General features: G+C 34.8%; 1 protein-coding gene across 4 annotated transcripts in view; it reads right to left on the reverse strand.

The window, feature by feature from the left end:
* The window catches only part of rhea (Talin_middle and talin-RS domain-containing protein rhea), a 52,224-nt gene that overhangs the window by 23,121 nt on the left and 6,067 nt on the right, over positions 1–23,036 (reverse strand). For all 4 annotated transcript variants that reach the window (XM_012287662.2, XM_012287661.2, XM_012287663.2 and 1 more), the window contains exon 2: positions 16,979–17,075. The gene's annotated coding sequence lies outside the window, so the exon portion shown is untranslated. The remainder of the gene's footprint in view (positions 1–16,978; positions 17,076–23,036) is intronic.

The following is a 23,036-nucleotide window of genomic DNA, read 5'->3' on the forward strand; positions in this document are numbered from 1 at the left end:
ATGTAGATACATAAAAAAGATAATACATAAAAGTATAAAAATGTAAATACTACTATAGCATCATAGAATTAAATTAAAAGAAAAAAGCAGTGGAGTTTCAAACTCTATAAATGTAACCCACCCCAACCCTTAAGATCATTCGATTTAACTTACGTATCCGTAGGGATACATTATATCACCGTCCAGCAGAAGTCGCCAATTATACACCGGTTTCTTGGTTTATTCCTTTTTTTCTGTACCGTGTAGGGTGGACGAGGGTGGTCCACGCGCATAAATTCGTTGCAAGTACACCCTACGCCAATGTCGACATCCACCCTTAAAGGTTGCCAGGCAACGAGGGTCTCTGACTGTGTCAAACTGAAGCACAACCACCGCAGACCATCCCTTCTTACCAACCCCTACTTCTCTCACCCCCTGGGATCGTCACTTTTTTCATTTTCCCTCTTCTCTCGCCTCGTTCTGTTCAAGAAACGTTCTATCTTGTTTTCTCCGTTCCGCTTCGTCTTAGTTGCTGTTATTTTTTATCCTTCACCCTTAACGCACCCTTTCCCTTTTCATTACACGCCTTTTCCTTTCGTATCTAATTTTCCAACCCTGTTTCTCGGTCGTTTCACTTTCATTCTTCGGCTTTATTCTACCTCTTTGATTCCGGTGCTTTTTGTATTTTTTTACTGGGATATTATTCTTTGAATTGGATATTTTATTTACTGGGGAGCTGTGTAATTTTTTAGTTTTCAATTATTTTTTTAGGTAAAGTTTTCAGTCTTGCAAATTCGATTGTTTATAAATTTAGGAGCTTAAAAATTTGAATATAATGAGGAATTTACAAATTTATAAAGTTGATAAGTAAAAAGTATAGCAAAATTTTCTATAAAAAATCCCCCAAAAATTTCCATGTTATTAGCCTAACCTAAAAGTACACAAATCCAGCGATGTCAAATAAGCATCAAATAGATCCCTGCAGAGTGACTTTAATTAAGCGTACAAATGAACTGTCGATTAGGGTAATGAACGGTACGGGGAGAAAGAAAAAGACGGAAATAAATAGGAAGTGGTAGAATTTGCGTGTTAAACGGAAGCGAATCGATCGTGGTCTCTAAATTTAGACGTCAGTCTCTTTCCGTGGTGATGACGCCTGACGGCAACTAATTGAGGGTCCGACGATTGCTACGAGGTAACGAAGACACGATTATGCACGCTCTACAAGATTCGGTAATCAGGGGCTCACTTCTCCTAATGGATCGTGGCATACATGCCAATCACCTGGACCCCCGCTGTTGATATAGCAAGCGTGAAAAATAACGTTTCACCCTCGTTTAACCTGCTGTCTAACATTTTATCCCCATGTCACATTCTTTGGGTTTTATCAACACGGTTTAAAGTCGCGTCACAAAATGCACCTTGTAACACGTTCTTGTATATCAATATTATTTATTAAATTGGAGTAAAAAATAGTATTAATGTATTATTTAATGTTCATATTATATGTTCACTTTTTTATATTTTAATGTAGTTGTGTTATCGAAGACATTCTTTTAATGAAAATAAAAAATGAAGAGTATGTAGGTTTCGAGATGGCTGTTTATGTTAGTGCACATGACACATATGTATATTTAAATTGTCAGTATGAGATGATAATAATAATTGTTATTATTAAAAGAAAATACGTATCAAATATGTAGGGTGTTTTATAAGTAATGTAACTCACAGATGTGCATATGTGTATGTACATACGTATGTGCATACATATGTGTATACATATGTGTATGCATATATTTCTTTTCTATATGAATGAACTAAATTAAACAAATTTTTAAGAGAAGATATTTTGTAAATATCTAACTACATATATTACTTGCAATATCCAATTGAAAAAAAATAAAAATTCTATTAAATAAACAACCCTAACAAGAAACCACCCCTGTCAAACTAAAAAAAAATGTAAAATGCAGAAGATAAAACAGTAATTTAATTTAAATATCTAACTACATTGCTCGTAATATCCAACAGAAAAAAAATAAAAATTCTACTAAATTAACAACCCCAAGAAACCACCCCTAAACTAAAAAAGATGTAAAATGCAGAAGATAAAACAGTAAATTAATTTAAACATCTAACTACATTTTGCTCATAATATCCAATTGAAAAAAAATTTTAATTCTATTAAATAAACAACCCCAACAAAAAAACCACCCCTACCAATAAACTAAAAAAAAATGTAAAATGCAGAGGATAAAACAGTAACTTAATTTAAATATCTACCCACATTTTGCTCGTAATATCCAACAGAAAAAAAATAAAAATTAAACAAACAACCCAAAAAGAAACCACCCCTAAAACAGAAGTAAAACGCAGAAGATAAAACAGTAATTTAATCGAGCTAGAAAGTAATCGATTTTATCTTAAAACACAGAAGAATCGACTTCCGTAAAGGTTTGAAAGGATGGAAAACAAGATCGCGGCCATAAAGACGGAGAATAAAAAGGGCCGATGCAACGCGCGAAAATCCGGAAAGTGCATTTCCTCGAAGGAAACTTGATGCGAAAGATTGTTTCGCTTTTCTCCCCGATCAAAGCCCATCGAGATTGCGGAACCACTTACAGCCATTTACTTTCGGCGGCTGCGGCACTTGCTTCGCTTCATTCTGCGCGATCTCGAGGCGTCGAAAGCAACTCCGTCAGCTTTTTTAACTCCATCGGCGTCTTACGAGCTTCTCTTTTTTTCTAAACCTTCATTCGCCCAGCAGGGAGATCACCCAACCCTCGGAACCGTTCGCGCTACCCTTCGTCACGAACCACCCTCGACTTGGCCTCGTGGCCAACGACACAGTGACACCGAATCAATTTAAAGAAGCCGAAGATCGATTCGCTGTATCGAGACTACTCGAGATTCTTTCGAACATTCGTATGATAATCTTGGACGATGGAGTCTTTCGGGGAGAGAGGATTTTAAACCTTAATTTTGTAAATTGTTTCAAGTGATACATAAGGGTTGATATGTGGCAGACATTTTGATATGTGGTTTTCGTAAGATTTATTTTGGAATTAATTACTTAACACTTAGACTTCAAGCTTTTCGACTGGTGCGTCAGAGTTGCGTCATGTAGGGTTGAGGTAAATAAAAAATGTTAATATGTAGAATTTAATATATATTGCTATAAGAATTATTTATTCAATAAATGGTATGTAAAAAATTTGCAATTTAAAAACTAGAAAATTAGGCAAATTGAAGAATCAGAAATTCAAAACCTAGAAAAATTGAAAAACTGAAAAATTGGAAAATTTGAAACTTGAAAACTCGAAAATTAGACAAATTGCAGAATTAGAAATCCGAACACTATAAAAATTGAAAAATTGAAAAATTGAAAAATGGTAAAATTGAAAAATTGAAAAATTGTAAAATTGTAAAATTGAAAAATTTGGAACTTGAAAACTCGAAAACTACTCGAAAAATTGAAGAATTAGAAATTCGAAAACTAGAAAAACTGGAAAACTGAAATATTGAAAAATTGAAAAATTAAAAAATTGAAAAATTGAAAAGTTTGAAAACTAGAAAAGTAGAAAATTGAACAATTGAACAGACTAGAACCTCGCAAGCTCAAAAATTGAAAAATGCAAAAACCTAAGAATAGTAAACTTGAAAACGTAAAAATCTAAGAACCGAAAATCGAAAAATGAAAAATCATAAAATTGAAAATTTGCAGAAAGGAAGGTAAGAGAATTGAAAATTTGCAATATGAAATTCTGACGCGACAAGAGATCGAGTCTCCATCGTGTTGGATCTTTGTAATATCCAATTGAATTGCCGCGAAGCGTTTCGCTGACAGCCGCCTGTTAAATATAATCGTCGTTCGATTCATGAATGTCACTCGCGTATTTATCGCTGTCACCGTTTTCAACGAACTGCCGATTGACAATCTGTTCGAAGAACCCTTTAGAAGGCAGTAGAGGGTGGACTACGAAAAGATTGCCTCGAAATTGTTCAGATGACTTATAATTAAATCGTATTGTGGTGTGTCCAAGCATCAAAATGATATCTCATTGTTCTCGAAGATGAATAAAATCATGATCGAAATTATTTCAGACATTCGACCGTCCATTGTGTTTGTTCTCTTGTCATTGTAATTATACAAAATTATTGTGCCGCTGCGGCTTACAGAGATCTGGCGCGGTTTACGTAATCACGATTCGAGACACTTTACGTTAAAATTAATTTTAAGGGTGACATGGACATGCGAGTGGCGGTGAAGGCTGTTATTGATATTAGGAAAGATAGAAATCAACGAATGTTCATCATTCTATGGGAAGTTTCCATGACGGACGTAACGGGGTCTTCAGGAAGAATTTGCGACGTTACAGATATTCTTGTACTAACTTTTACTGTGAGGGGTGAAAACAAAGAAGTTTAATCTTGGAAATTTAGGGGCGTGGAAATTCCTAAATTTATTTGTAAATTTGTAAATTGAGGAAATTTATAAATCTGTAATTTAGGGGTTGGAAAAAAATGTATTCTATTAACAAGATATTAGTAGGTTATTAATAAATTAATGATACCTGAACCTCTGTAACCATTTGAACACTGATGACATGCAAATGATATTACACTTCATTAGTGACGAATAATTAACTCAATAATGAAAACGTCTATCAGATTACTTCAAAATAATTGAACCATGTTAATACCATATCCAACAATAACATAATTAAAAGTTAAAATACACTAATAATTTAATCATTATCAAATTTAATAATTTGATTCATCGATTCATTAAATTCATTAATAATGTAATTCATCTAATTAAAGTTTTATATTCCACACATATATAATTAATAGCACCAGAATAATAATAAGATAATGATGATAATAATAAAATACTACGTTTAATAACGCAACCCCTATTTTAATCCCGAATTAAAATACAAAATTGAAGCTAAATGGTGAAAGCACCTTGTTTTAAATCAAACGTGATTAATATACTTTCACGCAGAAAATTATATTAAACACGCAAATGCGGTGAAACAATTATCTTATTTAAAAGGGGATAAAATAGAAAAGAGTGGTTATATTAAAATCGCTTTGTTTTTAAATTAATTTAGACCTGTATTCAATAAAAGAGTCTATTCTGGATAAAATAAATAACCTTGTAACATTTTTAGCACCTTTGAGTGTCGGTTGTGTATGAAATTATAACAAAATACCTTGGCCTACTTCGCAATTCCCATACATCTCATTTTATTTTTTATTCTATGCACTTTTCGAGGTATGCTCGTTTATAAATTAACTTGGGAATAGAGTCACGCGACTGGGATATTCTTTATGTATTTTTAAATTGAAAATAACAAAATTTAAGGGTGGTAAAATTTTCAAGCTGAAAATTTACTTATGAAAATTCTTTTTCAATTTTTTATTGTTCAAATTTAATTGAAAATTTTTATATATTTAAATTCTATATTTGCATTCTATATTTTTAAATTTCTATCTTCAAAATCAATCACTTAATATTTTTATATTTTCAAATTTTTCTATTTTCTAAATTTTCCACACAAATAATTTTTCTGATAATTTCAAACATTTCCAACGTCATTAGTTCCAAACGTATTATCAAATATTCGTGAAAGAGGAACTTTTATTAGAAAGAAGAGTACAAATGCACGTTGCAGCTGCACTAATGTGACATTTGTGGAAAAAATACGATAAAAAAGTTGGACTATGTAAAATCATTCAACTTTTCCTCTCTGCCGCTTTTTCTCGTATTTTTAAAAAGTGATACGACCCAGTTACGTTTCATCAGTTACAAATGGAGAGCTTATCACACGATTGAGCTCTTTTTCCACCCCTTCGTTTCACTGCGTTGTAAATTTGTATTTTGTCAAGTTTCAATCAACTTCATATTTATTCATTGATAAATTTATCAAAGATATTTCATGTCGTTTGTAATTGCATTTTTATTTTACTTTTACTGTGTAATATTAAAAAATGGTTTATTAATTTTATTTTGGAAAGCAGCAGCTTTTTTGTAAATACAAATTTAATTTATTTATTGCAGAATTTAGTAGTAATAGTTTATTAATTTTATTTAGAGACCATCAGTTTTTTTTGTTAATACAAATTTAATTTATTTATTGCTGAATTTGGTAGTAATAGTTTATTAATTTTATTTAGAGACCATAAGTTTCTTTTCTAAATACAAATTTAATTTATTTATTGCAGAATTTAGTAACAGTGTATTAATTTTATTTAGAGACCATAAGTTTCTTTTCCAAATACAAATTTAATTAATCTATCACAAAATTTAGTAACAGTGTATTAATTTTATTCAGAGACCATAAGTTTCTTTTCCAAATACAAATTTAATTTGTCTATCAAAAAATTTAGTAGTAACTAAACTTCTGAGTAAATTAACAGAAACGATTGAGTAGATTTAATCAAGGAAGCATGCTGAAATATTCTGAAAGTAAGACGTCTTCATGAATAAGAATTATACACGTTAAATCGAGACTACTTTATAAAGGATTCGCTGCACTCGAGATGTCCATTTAACCCCTTGATACCTGAATGTATTTACCTTAATCAAGAGTTACTTAATGAGAACGAGAATTAAGAGCCTCGTTTGAAAATACACTGTTATTCTTGAAACAAATTTAATGACTAGAAAATCTGTTACCAAGTGTGTGCTATATATGCGAGTAATTATACACTCAAACTTGAATAAACATGAAACGATACTCCACAAAACGATGTCAAGTATGCACAATATCGGAAACATCAATAAGTACTTAAAAAAATACAGACATAAAGCTTTAATAGAAAATTTCATTAAATTTTCGTACGTTTTACATTTAACTAATACATTTCAATTCGCTTTCAATTAAATTGGAATAAATTGAATTCTTTCGATCAAAGCGATGTGCTTTCAAATTAAATGAATTGTGTTAAGATTTCAAGTTGAAATTCAATTGTAAACTTAACATCACCTCACCACCGTATAAATTTGACATGAAGTTGTATAAGTGTATTTGTATAATTTAACACGAAGTATAAATATAGTTGACAGTGTATTTTAAACTCATAATAAATTCTACTAAATAAAAGGAATATTTTATGTAAAGTGTTAATGAATATACAGCGACCGAAGCCGACTCACGTGGCAGCGCGTTAATCGAAAACCAAATACAAAAAATAAAGCACCGTTCAACAAAATTCAACCGAACATTAATTCGAATTTAAAACACCCAGAATGTTCGAGACCACTCCTGTTTCACATAAATCGATCTACCCGAGGCAACATAAAAAAGAAACACATATTTCGTCACCTGATCACTGTCCATCCATCAGGGCAGAGAGGTTAAACGTGTTCAGCCAGTTCACAAAACTCGAAAGCACCCTCCGCTCAAAAATCATTCTAACACTGACACAATTTCTATAAAATTAAAACACTGAAGTTATATCAAAGCATTCGTCTCTATTGACCGTAGGTTGAAAGGGTTAACCAGTATCGATATCGAACGAGACACGCACCGCACGAAATTGTTGGAGAAAATTAAGGAACAGCAGCCACACCGTTTCATCGCTGATCTGAAACTGAATGCGTCGCGGTCCGAGTTAAAGCTCGAATGTAACCGAGAGGATTGTTGGGGAACCACCCCTCGCACCATAGGGGAGGGTGACCGAGACGGAACTGCGAGTGCGACAGAGATGGGAGTAGGGGAACGAGACGAGAGGGTTCTGGTGAATTCACATCGGGGGTGATCGGGGCTTCTGCGCACTACTGGCCCAGTAACACACCCCCGTAAATCTGAACGTGGAAAATTCGAACCGCACGCGAGCTCGAACAAATTTCGACTGGGAACTGGGAGAACAAGTTTGGCGCGACGTGCACAGTCCCTCCACTACCTTCTTCGATTTTTATAATGAACGTATAGGGGTGATTTTTTATAATTCTTTGGGGAGATGAACCTCTCCGTTGCATGATTTTTACAATTTTTACAATGAACGAATTTGATGGAAATAAATAAATGAACGTAGATCTTGTCATTTTTATAAGGGTGGTTTAGGACATTTTTTTAAGACACTTTAGGGAGATGAACCTCTGCGTTGCATGATTTTTACAATTTTTACAATGAACGAATTTGATGAAAATAAATAAATGAACGTAGATCTTGTCATTTTCACAAGGGTGGTTTAAGATATTTTTTTTAAATCTTTTAAGAGGATGAATCTCTTTGTTGCATGATCTTTACAATTTTCAGAATGAACAAATTTGATGAAAATAAACACATGAACGTATATCTTGTCATTTTTATAAGGGTGGGTTAGGACAATTTTTTATAATTCCTTAGAGGGATGAACCTCTTCATTGCAAAATCCTTATAATTTTTTAAATGAATAAATTTATATCAGAAACCACAAGAACAAAAATTAAATGAAAGTTACTCTTGTAACTTTTGTAAGGGTAGTTTAGGACAACTTTTTATAATTCTTTAGAGGGATGAACTTCTTCGTTGCAAGATCCTTACAATTTTTTAAATGAACAAATTTATACCAGAAACCACAAGAACAAAGATTAAATAAAAATAGATCTTGTCCTTTTTATAAGGGTGGTTCAAAACAATTTTTTAAGAATCTTTCTAAAAATCAATTTTCCCATTGTATTAATTTTGCAACGTTTAAAATGAACAAATTCAGTCTGGGAACTATGAGAACAGTTTTACTGAAAATTACTCTGGTGATTTTTGTAAGGGTAACAATTTTTTAAAATGCGTTAAAAAGATGAAACCATCTATGAATTTTTCAATATTTAAAATGAACGAATTTACAAGTGGAAACTATGAAAACGTTAAATGAAAGTTGCTTGTACTTTTGTGAGAGTGGTTTTAATTCACAGCTAAATTAGCATAATGTTAAATTTAAATATTTCATGTTTTATACAAATTGACCTACTTGTTATATCAATTTGTCTGCAATTTGTACCAAATTGTAAAAGTGTAAAAACATGCAAAACTTCAGACAAAAATTAAATGCCACCCTTAAAAATTAAACTCTTGTCTGAATATTTCATAAAAATTCTAAAAAAAAATTCATAGGAATAAAAATTGCAAACCACCCCTATATTGAATAACAATTTTTCGGTTGTCAAAACTGTCAATAAACTTCCCTTCGTTTCAAAACTTCAATATCAAAAAATATCATAATCTGTATCCACAAAAGCTTAAAGAAAATTTCAACATCCCCGAAATCCAACCCCCGCAAATCCCAGCGGCAACTTTTTAAGAAGATTAATAAGATCAATTTGAATAATCGTCGAATTAACGTCAACAACTGTCTCTCGACCCCTAAATTCCACTAAATTATACTTTCAGCCCCCCGTTTTTCGAGTGGGACACAATACGACGCGTAATTACGATTCGCAAACCCACTAATTGGCTACGAAACCACGGGGTTCGGTTGACAGAGCACACAGGGACCCACTATTTTGATTTATCCGGAACAACGATTTAATTGTAGCAAAAAAAGAGCGTAAGAAGAAACGATACACTCGGAAATGCCTCTATTGTGATCATTACCACCCTCCATGCTTGTACGATGATCCTAGAGAAGGGCGCTCGGTAAAGTTGACCCTCGCATTATACTATCTGATTTCGAGACCTTAGAGATCGACTGTCGCGATTCACCCTTGATAATTGAGTTCCCTATCTTGATTGTTTTACGCCAATCAATTCTCTGTCCGAAAAAGAAAGAGTCGTGGAAATTTATTTTTTATCCACGTATTTCCGCGTTGTGGTGGAATTATAAATTTTTTATTTGGTTTGCTGCGGTGATTTAAGGGATGAGGGGTTTATTTTTGCAAGGGTGGTGAGATGAAATTTGGGAATTTGGGATTTTGGAGAATTTGGGAATTTGGGACTTTGGGAATTTGGGGAATTTTGGGGGTGTGGAAATTTAGCGATTTTGGGAGTTGGAAATATGGGAATTTGAAAGTTAGAAATTAGGTGATTTGTGAATTTAGAAATTTGGAATTTAGGAATGTCAGGTTCGTAAATTTCTGAATTCTCAAATTTCTAAATTTCCAAATTTTCAACCCCAAAAATTTCCAAACGCAACTTTCCCAAATTTCCAAATTTTCAACCCCAAAAATTCTCAAACCCAACTTTCCCAAATTTCTAAATTTTCAACCCCAAAAATTTCCAAACTCAACTTTCCCAAATTTCCAAATTTTCAACCCCAAAAATTCCCAAACCCAACTTTCCCAAATTTCCAAATTTTCAAACCCAAAAATTCCCAAACCCAACTATCCCAAATTTCCAAATTCTCAACCCCAAAAATTCCCAAGTCCAACTTTCCCAAATTTCCAAATTCTCAACCCCAAAAATTTCCAAACCCAACTTTCCCAAATTTCCAAATTTTCAACCCCAAAAATTTCCAAACCCAACTTTCCCAAATTTCCAAATTCTCAACCCCAAAAATTTCCAAACCCAACATCCCCAAATTAAAAAATTCCCAAACCCCAAAATGCAAAAACTTCAAAACCCAGCAACTTCTCAAATTTTAAAGGCAAAAGTAGCTTCCCCATTGAAGAACGCAACACAAACTTTACTCACCGTTGAAAACGCATGTTGCACTTGTTCCTCTCGAGTTTCTTGATCTGCGAGTCTTCTTCGAGCGTGAAATTTTCAAAACGTCACAAATCTTCTCAAGGAACTTGGTAAATACTTTCAGACACTCGTATCAATTTCGAAGGATAAAGATAGTACAAGAGAGAGAGAGATAGAAATAGAGAGAGAGAAAGGTAAAGAGAAGTTGCGAGAAGTTAGTCGGAAGGCACAGGAACGGACGGACGAGGTTTTTCGTCGAAATTCCGTGAAAAATTCTCGGGTATAGAAAAGTGTGTAGGGTAAAATTCGAACGATCCTTAAACTCGAATTAAGGCAACCGGCTCGCGCGCGTTAGGCACTGGGCCAACTCGTGCGAGTAAGCTCGAAATTCGAAGGGAACCTTCGAAGATCTCGGGGATCTCCGAATCTCCGCGGAATCGAAAAGATCACAGTTTCGTTAAGGCTGTTGACGGTCCACGGGATCGATGGATCGCGCGGAGTCGTACGAAGGCGAAAAAAGAAAGCGTTTCTTATTGTCACCGGGTCGAATTTGGACGGCTATTTAAGGCACGACAGATTCCCATCGCGACAGCTTTGCACCGATTGCAAAACGAACGTCACACCAACTTAAGACTGTTAACCAAAAACTTGCAAAGCGCTACTAAAAATTAACCGCCAAATTAAAAAAAAAATACACGGGACTTCACAGAAATCGCGGTAAAATAGAATATAAAAATCGACACCAGACCAAACGAAAATGGAGAATTCACCCCGGGGTGCAGAATGAACATGAAGAGAACTTGTGGCACAGGGTCAAGAAGAAACTTAATGACTTTAACCAAAAGGAACGAAACGAAAGAGGGGTAGTTATGGAAGAAGGTTGAAAACAGGAGTAAACGAATGAAAATGGACTTGATGCTGGTGTATCGAGGGGATGATGCAAGGACGAGGACTAGGACGAGAACAAGGATGTTACCCCGACGGCTGTCGCCAAAGAAGTGATAGGTCTGCGGCCTTGCGCGCGGTACCCAAACCAAAGACACCACCGAAGGGATGCACATGCGCTGATACAACGCCACCGATTCGACGCTGTGATTGGCTCGTGCTTATGGTGGTAGTTTTCCTTCTACCCCCACCCCGTCGAGTGGCATCCTGTTACCCCTCTCGAGGATCGAGACCCACACACGTGAAGGCGCAACACATTTGTTGAAATTTGAGTTAACAATAGTTGTCTGTCATCGCCACCTTCCCTTTCTTCCTTTCTTTTTCGTTGTTGTTATTGCTGATGGAGTTTGGATAAAGGATTGATTCGCCAAGTTATTTTCAGATCGTTTGTTAATTTCGTACTGTATTAATGTGGACTGCTAGTGGCTCTGACATTGCCATTCTTAATGTACGCTATTCTATTTTAAATTTCTACATCCCTAAATCTTTGAGTTTCCTAATCTCTGAGTACCTCGATCGCCAACCCCATACTTCCGAATTTCAATTACATTCTAAAATTTGTTCAAGTATTAGTCATCTCACACATGTATCTTCATGATGTGATTATTTTAAGTTTCAAAAAAAAAATGTATTAATGAAGAAATGATATATCGCAAAATTATAATACGTCATAAAAGTGCCTCAAAAATTAAAATAACAGAAGTTGGGTTTTTAACAATTTCGTCAATCAAGTTTATACCGAAGAGAATTTCATAATATATGACTTTGCATATCACGTACGCGGAATGTAACAAAGGGTAAAAAAATGTAGACGTTTAATTACGATCATGCTGAACAAACGTCTGGATCAGTTCTACGATTAAAACATACGTAATTACTTGCTTCATCAAAAACTTTTATAATTAATTACGCTGAGCGCGAAACAAAGAACGGTAGAAGCGTTCATCCAGTGCACCATTCATCCAATTAACCTTTCGTCGAATGTGAGCGAGCTTTGAGCGTCGAATTGACAGGAAATTTTCATAACAATTTCGATGATTTTCCTGGGGACGAATTTAAACAAGCGAGCGTACAAAAGGTCCGACGAAAATCGAGCCGTATCAGATGCGGGGACGCAAAGGGATGGTAATGCGAGTCCGTAGGGGGGTGATCGCCCGCCGAGGGTGGGAGAGTGTCACTCAGGAGCACGACGTGTAAGAGAATGGTCACCATCCCGGGGGGTGAATTGAGATGTACAGGCAATTTATGCAACGGCACTTTCGTTCGGAAGTCAGGAGGCTGACCATGAATGCTTGCAAAACACCACCGGGATAACACCTTGATTCTTCTGCAACAATCTACCCTCATCGAGGTGTATCACGATGGTTTCAGAAATTTAATAAATCGGGATGAACAATTTTCAATTTGTGATATTTAGTGAGGTAGAAAATTAGAAAAATATATCTTGGATATCTGTCGACAAAATAGCACTTGCTCATAATTTTAAATGCAGTCTATTCTGGTATTATTCTTTCAAAATATTAGTGAAGTATATTTAGTTCATTAAAATGTTAATGAAACTGCAAAGGGTGTTTGTGACAAGACTAATTAGAAATATTTATTCCAAATTTTTCAAACAGAACTTCAAAGACACCTGTTTTATTTCTATTTTTTAAAATGCTAATTGCGTTCCTAAAATTCTTACTGTAATTTTTTAAATTCTTTGAAAATTCGAAGATTTGAAGATTTGAAAATTCCACAGCTATTATGGGGATCGTATAAAAGTTTGAATATTTTTTTATAAAAAATGGTAACATTGTTAATGCATTGTTCCCTGAAAGCTTCTTCTATTTCTCAAGTTGTTTGGATAAATGCTAGCGAGATGTCATTGTACAGGGGATGATTCACCCTTCCAGGGCGAAAAATGAATTAGTTCCAGAGAAGTCGAGAAGATTAAAGCATGAAGCGGTGTAATACTCTCCGCGAATGACTTTAACACCGCTTTATCTCTTGCTTGTAATAATTTCAAACTATGTTTTATAAATTACGCTGTAATATACCCTTCTTTAGTAAAATTAGATCCTCAAAGATTCGCGGAAATTGTATTCTTTCGTGTCTGATTTCGTATATTATCATTCACATGCACAAAGTAGTACTTTTCAGAACTAAAACAAATTTCATTTCAATATTTTGAGATCATTTTATAAAAATAAGAAGTTTGATATATTAACCAGTGTATGAGTCACAAAAAAATTGCATTGTATTGATAATATAAAAATGTAGTTAATAATGAATTATTCTTATATTTAATACTTTGTCACAGTAGAAACACCTATGTATAGTCAGACATCGATACTTCATGTTATCTAAATTTTTTTTTTCTTTATTTATTAATGATCAGATATGTAGTCTTACATCAGGAATTAAATACTACATTCTTCAACCAAAAAAAATATTATACTCTTAATATTCCTGAATTTTACATAGCACAGCAAAAAATTAATTCACCCTAGAAACTCCCAGCACAAATTCAATAAAAAGAGAGAAGTAAAAAAAAAAAAAATGAAAAGCGATAGAAGGTTATCGAAACGTTTTTAAAACAACCACGAGGTGGTCCGAAACAATTGCGCAACACAGCGAGGGTGGATATGGTTTATTCTGTTAGAAGCAGAAGCAAGGGAGATGAAAGGGCGGAAGCAAGGAAAAAAGGAACATGCAGGATGGTTTTCTTCAGGGACGAGGCTAAGAACCCCACTGCGAATATCCCTTTTTCTCGGTTTTTGTTCACTCCTTCCGTCTCTCTTATTTTCTCGATTGGACTGTCCCTCTCTTGGACCCATCAAGCCTTATCGTGGTAGCGTCAATCACTCTCTTCGTATACGGTCGAACTTATCGTTCGATTAATCGCACTGACAATGCGCCTGTCGATCCAACTTACCGCCCGCCCCAAATCCATATGGTCCACTCCTGATGCAAAATTTTGTTCCCGAAAAGTGATGTCCATTTATTCCGATACTTCGTTGAAGCAAGACCAAAACTTTGACCGCGGATTTTTTTTTTTATTCAATTTCGTGTATCGACATTGTTTCGGATTCTTTTTTTGGGGAGTTTTGTGAAGATATTTTCGAACTGCTGTTTCGATTTCATGTTAAAATATCATAAATTCATGTTCATATGTTACAATATGTATTTACAAGAATAATCTTTTCAAGTAATACAGCTTCGATAATAATGAAATTATTTAATTGATTTATTTATACAAATTTATCATTCGTGTTATTTTTTTATGAACTGAATACATGAATTTACGTTGACACAAATATTACTATAATCATGGTATCAACAGATTCATCCAACCAAATAAAAAAATTTATCATTGTAGGCATTTATTGGTTTAACATTATTTGTAAGACCCGTTATATGTTTATTATAATTCCTTGAAGTGTGAATGGAGTGAATGAAGGTGTTGCAAGTGGAGACGAATGATGGTTGGAAATGTATGAATGCCATTAATGTTTAATTAATTCGTTACCAGTCCTTTGCCACCCTTAAATTGTAAAAGACGTGTTTTAAAAGATTCAATAAAATATTTAAATATTGTCCCATTAAATAAATGTTTAAAGTAGTTGATAGTGCTATATCATAAAATAAACCATAAAAAATAAGGTAAAATAACAGGATAAAATTTAGAAGATATTAAAAAGAAAAAAGTACAAAAGAAAAAGGGAATGGAATGTAAAGAAAAAATTCTGGAGGTTACGTAAACTGGCAGCCCAAACTTCCGGTGGTTGTCAGCAGAACCGGAAACACTATATGGATCAGACATGACGCGGTACTTGTTTGTTAGCAGACGACTTTGTACAACAGCTCGTATCATCGGCGCCAAAATGTCTGGGCCATTGCTATTGGCTGCTTGTTTAACCCCCACTGAGATTCGCGAATTCTGGGTGGTGTTCTCGTGCTTCGATAAATCAATGTGTCAAAGTGTGTTCGTGTTAAAATCCAAATTAATCCTGTTTCCTTCGAGTTCGAATTTTTCTATCTCATACCAAAGTAAAATTTCAGTGAAACATCTTAACATTTAGAATGTAGACGAACGCGACAGATGCGTTAACTGCAGCAACCGTATAAAGATAAGTGGAGGAGATACCAGTAAGAGATCTTTGACTTTCGATGCCGTTTGCTACGGTTCATTGAAGGTCTGCCTGATTTATGAAAAGTACCATGTGGACGGTCTGATGCTCGGTCGAATGATTAAGTGAGGAGATAAGTGCATTGATAAAAGTTTGTATCAACGTTACTCGAGGAAGTACACGAAGTATTATAATAGTTCGTTTCATTATATGTATAAAGTAATAGCAGAATAATAGAAACTTACTTACTGTTAATTAACAAATAATTCAATAAATTATTTATTCAATCTTGAAACGTTTTAGACACAACACATCAATAATGTATAAATACGATGTGACTACTCTAGAAATTACTGCAATCTTTTATTCTAAATAATTAACGTAGAAATTAGTAAAAATTGCATTAACTACAACCCCCAATAAATGTGAGCCCAACCTAAACTCCATCCTGAAAGTTAAAGAATAAAGTTTCAGCCCAAACAATTTGAACCGAAAATTATTCCTTAAAATCTGAAGTCATCCCCCCGAAATTAGTAAACAATATAGCCCGTAAAAATAATCCTGCCCGAACAAAATGCAGAATCCGGTACTTTTAACGCTCAGGCTATTTCCGACCGAAATTTCAATTTCTCCCAAGAATTTAATTTCGCGAAACTGCGCTCGTCGATGCTCCGCCCGGCTCTCACCCTCCTGGGCAGCTGCATCGCTCTAAATTTCGATTTCCCGCGAAAAACTCTAAATTTATCATATAAAACAGCCCCTGGAGGTGTCCGCGGCCGAGGGCACGCGTCACGGAAATCCAATTGGTCGGAGAAGGTGTCGTGGCAGCCCTTTCTCAATCGTCGGATGCCTATTCAAATTTTACGGGCCGTATTTGTCGCAATTAGGTATCGCGTTTTCGGGCTTATGGGCCAGAAAGTATTCCATATTGAGCAAGGGAAAGCCATCGGTAGGCTGTCTCGAATAAGGATGAATTCGTGGTGCAAACGCGTGGTCCAGAGGGGTAAGTTTATGGCCACCGGCAGGGGTAGACACTTTCACGACTCGTCTGACTCATAGACAGACTGAAGGGACGAAGATAGAACGAATGCAGAAGGCCACAGTTTTACGAGGAGACTCGATTTGACAGATCGGTTGCGAGGTGTTCGAAGTTTTAACAATTTGCCAACGTTGTGCTACGGTTCTGCATGAAAATGTAATAATTGGGACTGATTAACTACCATTTTATAGTTGCACGACGGAAGAAAATGGCCGCATCGATCATGGTGGACGGATTTCGATCTCGAACTCTTAGGAATCTATGCTAGTAACTACGTAATGATTACTTACAGTTTTTCGTTGGCTTCTGTCTTATTTCGTGATATTTTTCGTTCCTTCAATGCGTGTGTATGTGTGGCAACAGTTGCAGTTCAGGCCTTTCTGAAAACTGACAAAAGTAAACGAATTATAGGTCTATTATGTTCTGAGTAAGTATTTCATTAATTTATTTAATACACATTTTTAATGAATATACATTGTAATATATAATTTTAATATACAAGATAAATCGATCTTAAACTTTTTCATTTTTAAATAAAATTAAATAATAAATTATATTGAGTAAGATACAATAAGAACCAATGAAGAGCATCGTCATGAAGCACTGAATGCACAAAGAATAAAGAGAGAGGATTATGAGAGATTAGAAAAAAGAGGCATAGAAAGATCGACGTCTATCGCGATGCATGTCAAAGTAAATTCCATTACTCCTCCTATTTCGATTAATCGATCTCTCGCGCACACTTTCCGCATCTCAAATTTAAATATTGCGCTGCGACGCGCAAAAAGTGCAGTCAGTTTTTTAACACGAAAAGAATTCATGGAATCATTATAAAGTAAAACCAGGAGAAGAACTTCATGAGAATTTCATCTGATTTCAAACAATAATATATTAAATATTTAATTGTATATAAAGTAAAATAAACTCATACATTTTTTAGTATGCTCCCTTTTAATATGTCTGAGATATCCCGTTGAAGGAGTACCAAGACAACGACTATTACCTTGCAACTAAAATGTACCTCACCAATAAGGATAAAGATAAATAAAGATATATCAAATCCTCTAACAAGATCAAATAAATTTATATATTTTGTCCATTAAATATAAAAAGTAACTCCGAGCAAGCATCGAATCAGCAAATATTAAATGCATGGCCGACAAAGACCAAATCAAGTCCTGTTTACCAAAGACAGATCGAATCAAGCCGTAACAAAGGTAGCTGAAATCGCGTAATATATTTTCCGAATGAAAAAAGTCTCGTTTGAAAAGATGGAAAAAGCGTGGAGGGGTGAGTAACCGAAAAAAGATGGGGAAGTGACCAGAAAGCAAAATGAAAACGGGATAAATAAAAGGCAAATAAAGGGAAACAGGGACAAGGAGAGGACACGGGGCTTAAGGGAGAAAAAAAATAAAAGCAAAGAAAGGGGAGGTGTAGAGCAAGAGAAGAGACAGGAGAAAGGGAAGAGAGAAGAGAAGTTGGAGAGAGTCGAGGGGGTTGGGTGCTGGCGGCGTTATGGCGGGCGCCGGGGGTGGCGCCGCGACGCTTTGGCGCCTCCAACGCCGAGACACTCCGGTGATGTTGGCTCCATATACCAACACATCTCTCCGCTTCTACGTCGCCCTCCTACCCCCATGATATTCACATACACCTAACTACGCGGTCACGATGAGAGCTCGAGATTCTCTATTTCTCACAAATACACGCGCATTCGTGCATCCCTCCCTTCTACGCTCCCTCTTCTTTCTCTTTATCCCGTAGAACTCGTCCTGGCCTCTGGAGAACATTGGGGACAGAAAGCTACCCTCCTCCCCCCGAAGGTCACCGTCAAGGTACTCCTTGGACTCAGGGGTGTGGCAGACAGGCTACCCTCACGAATTTTTTGCATACTGGACTTAATCGCTCGTGCTTGCGCCTGATAGGTGCATCTTTGAACCGAAACTTTACGTCTCGATGAATTCGACTCGATGTCGCACGGTTGAAACTTTCAGATTCCTTTTTCCTCGTGGTTAATTCGGTGTAGTTTCGCGATGATTGCCATTTTCTGCGGAGACGGCGACGAGTAAACGCTTTGGTAGAAGAATTTTTACTTTTTTTGATAATCTGTAGAAACGTGGAGACTTCAAGGTTTAATGTTGATTTAGTGGCATAATGGAGGGAATGTTATAATAGCTTCGTTGAGATAGCTGCAAAATGTAGCTACAAATGTAACTGTTGTACTAATTTTGTATCAACTTTGTTTTATCAAGCATCAGATGAGACATTTACTATGTTTCTAGGTCTCTGATAAACAGATATGTCCCAAATTTTGTTGTTAGATTGTCATGCTTCTAGACATATGTACCTTGATCCTCACATCCCTGGATCCACATGTCTGTAGACAGGTACCAGATCCTCACATCCATAGATCCACATATTTCTACCCAGATATACATTTGGATTCTTTGTACCCTATGTAACCTAACCTGATAATCTAGCTCTATGTAACTGTCTCTGTAACCCTACATTACTAGATCCCTAAACTCCCACATCTTTACATCTCAAGATTACATATACAGAGTCACATGAAATATGAAATTGGAAATTTGAAAAATATCTTCTTAGCAATCCAAATTTTACAGTACCCAAAAATATGTCCCAGTGACAGCAAAATTGTTCAAATAACAATTGACTCAGAAAAAAAACTTGGCTGAAAGAAAAAACAAAATGGAAGAATTCGTAACCCGAAAGTTCCAGCACGGAGTATCGCAAAGGGGTTAAAATCGCGGTCGAGCCGAATTCAAGCCCCGTCCGTCGAAAAGCAGAATCCAGCAACGAAGTTGCAGCCGAGAGATCGTCTATTGATCGTCGCTGGAAGCCGACCATTAATCGCAAAATTTCGCGGAAACGCGCAAGACATTTGCCAACGGGGGTGACGAGAGGGTGATTCGGGGTCGATGGAACGGGACGCGTGCTGATTGATCGGATTTACAGCCGTTATGATTCCTCCCGTAACGTTGCTACGTGTGCGATCGGCCCATTATAAGATTACGCATTACGAGTTGTTCGCCTCGACTTTATTAGTTGTCTCCCGTCTCTTTTCCTTTTTTTACGAGGGCACAAGAGGACCGTTATCGCGTATCTTTCGATCGACTGCACATTGTTGTTGCCTCCGTGTTCGCACGCTTTTTCGCACGTGGAAATCGCCTACCGACGATAAATAACGCCTCGTCGTGTTTATCGTCGAATAAATAGGCTGGAGTAAATTATTGTAAATACTCGACAAATTTTATGACGCGAATGGACAAACTGTTTCTTTATAAGCGAGATGAGTTCTGAGCTTCCTTAGACACTGCTTGTAGTGGTGTTCTTACTGATGGGGTTTAATTTTATAGATAAGTCTTGAACGCTTACTGATAACATTTTCTAATTTTTTTTTTTGCAATTTGAAACAGTGGTCAAATATTGGGGTCATAATTAGTAAGTTGCAAGATCATGCTTTTATTTTTATTTCATTTTATATTTTTATAACAGCAAATATTTTTTGATGCACTTTCATCTTCCTGTCCTCCACTTCTGATTTTTAAAAATATTTTTAAATATTGATCTTCTGTATCATTCTCGTGTAGTCAGTCTTATAAGTTAATTATAAATTAGTACTTATAAGTTATAAGATAGCACATGGTACATATGTACCAAGTTTATTTATAAAACATGTAAAAATTATGTTCGTTAATTGAACAATTGAGCAAGTGTTTTAAGTCATATTGATCAATTTCCTGCGTAAGGTCATTCAATCATAGCCAAGTATTTTTGAGACGTAAAAGGTGGTGAAACGTGGAATGGAAACATCAGCTGAAACGATTCTGCCCTGATCACAGCGGTAAAATCATCTAATAAGTTGAGCAAACACAGAATCATTGTTATTTTTATGTGCAGCACAGGGCCGTCCATTGAATCGATGACACGGGCCTGGAAGGTACTCGGGCTGAATGTACGGATAATCCATTAGATGCGTTGTAACCTAAAACTGCGCAAACAAGGGTGATCTTGGATTAAATGTGATGGTCGGATGGACCGTGGGGATGAACAGGCTGCGAAGAAAATTGAGATAAGACGAATGGAACAGGTGAGCTGTGGGTGAAAATTGTTGAGAAACTTCCTGAGATGATCATTTCCAAAATGTTAAGTTTAAGTTTGGACTTCATAATTAACTCTGTAATGTATTGGTAATTTAGGGTACTTTATTGCAAATTATATTATGAGAGTAACAGAGTATTTTTTTATTATAATTTAATATTTATTATAGTGGTTTTGTTCTGTGTATTAAGTATTTTAAATTAATTTCATATTTAATGTAGCTAGCATATGTGACATGTAGCATATGTGACATATGTGTATCATATGTAACATATGCCATATGTAACGTGTATAACATACACAAGATATGAGACAGTTAAGTTATTTGACTTTGTCTAAATGACTAATACATTGTTCACATATGTATATAATATGATATACATATGTAACACATGTAACATATGTATATCATATGTAACATGTATAACATACACAAGATATGAGACAATTAAGTTATTCGACTTTGTCTAAATGACTAATACATTGTTCACATATGTATATAATATGATACACATATGTAACACATGTAACATATGTATATCATATGTAACATGTATAACATACACAAAATATGAAACAGTTAACTTATCTGACTTACTCTAAATGAATAATACATTGTTCTTACATTTATAACATCTATAAATTTTATAAAAAAATCTCGAAGTCCTGAAGACATTAGTAAAGTCCTAAACTACTTGAAGTCTTGCAGACATTGTTTACAATATACTTAAAAAATTTGTAACTAAAATTCAACGTGATACTTCAATAATTAATTTGACAAATAAATATGATTTTTGGTTTGGACCTTTGAAACAGAATTGTACACAGGTAGTACGAAGAAAATATTTGTTCAGTCTCTTCCAATAATATTCAGTCCCGGAACGTGTTCATACTTCGATATTTAATGAATCGTTCGAAGCAAAATATGTGAAGTAGAAGTATTTAAATCGCGTTAAAAAATCCTACATCGACAGATTAATATGGAGAAGTGAGTGATCGTATAAACGATTTTGTATGCAACAATTGTAAATGTTGATTTTTGTGAGCGTACGTGTCTGTTTTAAACAATGAACGAAAACGCGAACCGATAAATTTTGCATACTGAAATTGCAATTTTGGAACGAGCGATGTTTAATCCAAGTTTATACAGAAAATGCGAGGAACCGAAATTTATGATATTATATTATATGGAATCCATCGAAAATTTCTAATTTTTTCTCCGTTTCGATCTTGCGAGTATAATTTTCTCGGGTTTAACCTTTCTGCGATATTCAATTAAGTCTTTCGCGCTGAAGAATTCAATGAGAGAAAAATACGAGACTAAATAAATGAACACAATGCGGGGAATAATACTAAAGAAAATATAAAGCTTAAATGAATACAGAATGTGATGAATTGAATGCGATGAATTAAAAGATATAAAGTCCCGTGAAATATGGAAGATGAGGTGCGATAATTTTTTGCAGATTTTTAGAACAAATAAATTTTTTCGTTGTAGTTTTGTGTCTAGTCTCTTTCATTGGAGGAAATTAATACTAAATTTATCGATCAGTGATACCCTTCACTTTAAATTTTCCCCTTTGAAATTTTCACCTTAAATTTTCAAAGCCCATAACAAAATACATTAATCAATTTTCAAAATTAATACCATAAAAAAGTAATAAATAATTTTTTCATTTTATGAAGGTACAAAAAAATGATACCATAAATGGACCACATATGTAATGAAATAAATTGATTTATGTGATCAATATTTAAATATTAAGTAAGCGTGTAACTCTAAATTCTTTTTAATCCAGATCGATATTCATTTAGAATATAGTTACAGTTCTTGGTACGATCGAAAAAGCAATTAGCGTATTGCTTCGTTTTGTCTTCTACTTAATTGCATGGATGGATGGATGGCAATGGCTACACGTATAGAAATTAGTTGAATACTCAATCTTCCTCTATCGCCTCAATCGATATTTGCTTCATTGTCACGGTTCCACTATATTGATTATTTTAAATTAGTTTCATATTTAATATGGCTGTCATGTGTGACATATAGCATATGTAACATGTACCTTATGTAACATGTACCATATATAACATGTACCATATGTAACATGCTACATATATGTCAGATATGATAGCTACATTAAATAATATACATTAAATGTAACATGTACCATATGTGACATATAGCATATGTAACATGTACCATATATAACATGTACCATATGTAAC

Source organism: Megachile rotundata, chromosome 6 (genome assembly GCF_050947335.1).
Source record: "Megachile rotundata isolate GNS110a chromosome 6, iyMegRotu1, whole genome shotgun sequence".
Classification (NCBI taxonomy): domain Eukaryota; kingdom Metazoa; phylum Arthropoda; class Insecta; order Hymenoptera; family Megachilidae; genus Megachile; species Megachile rotundata.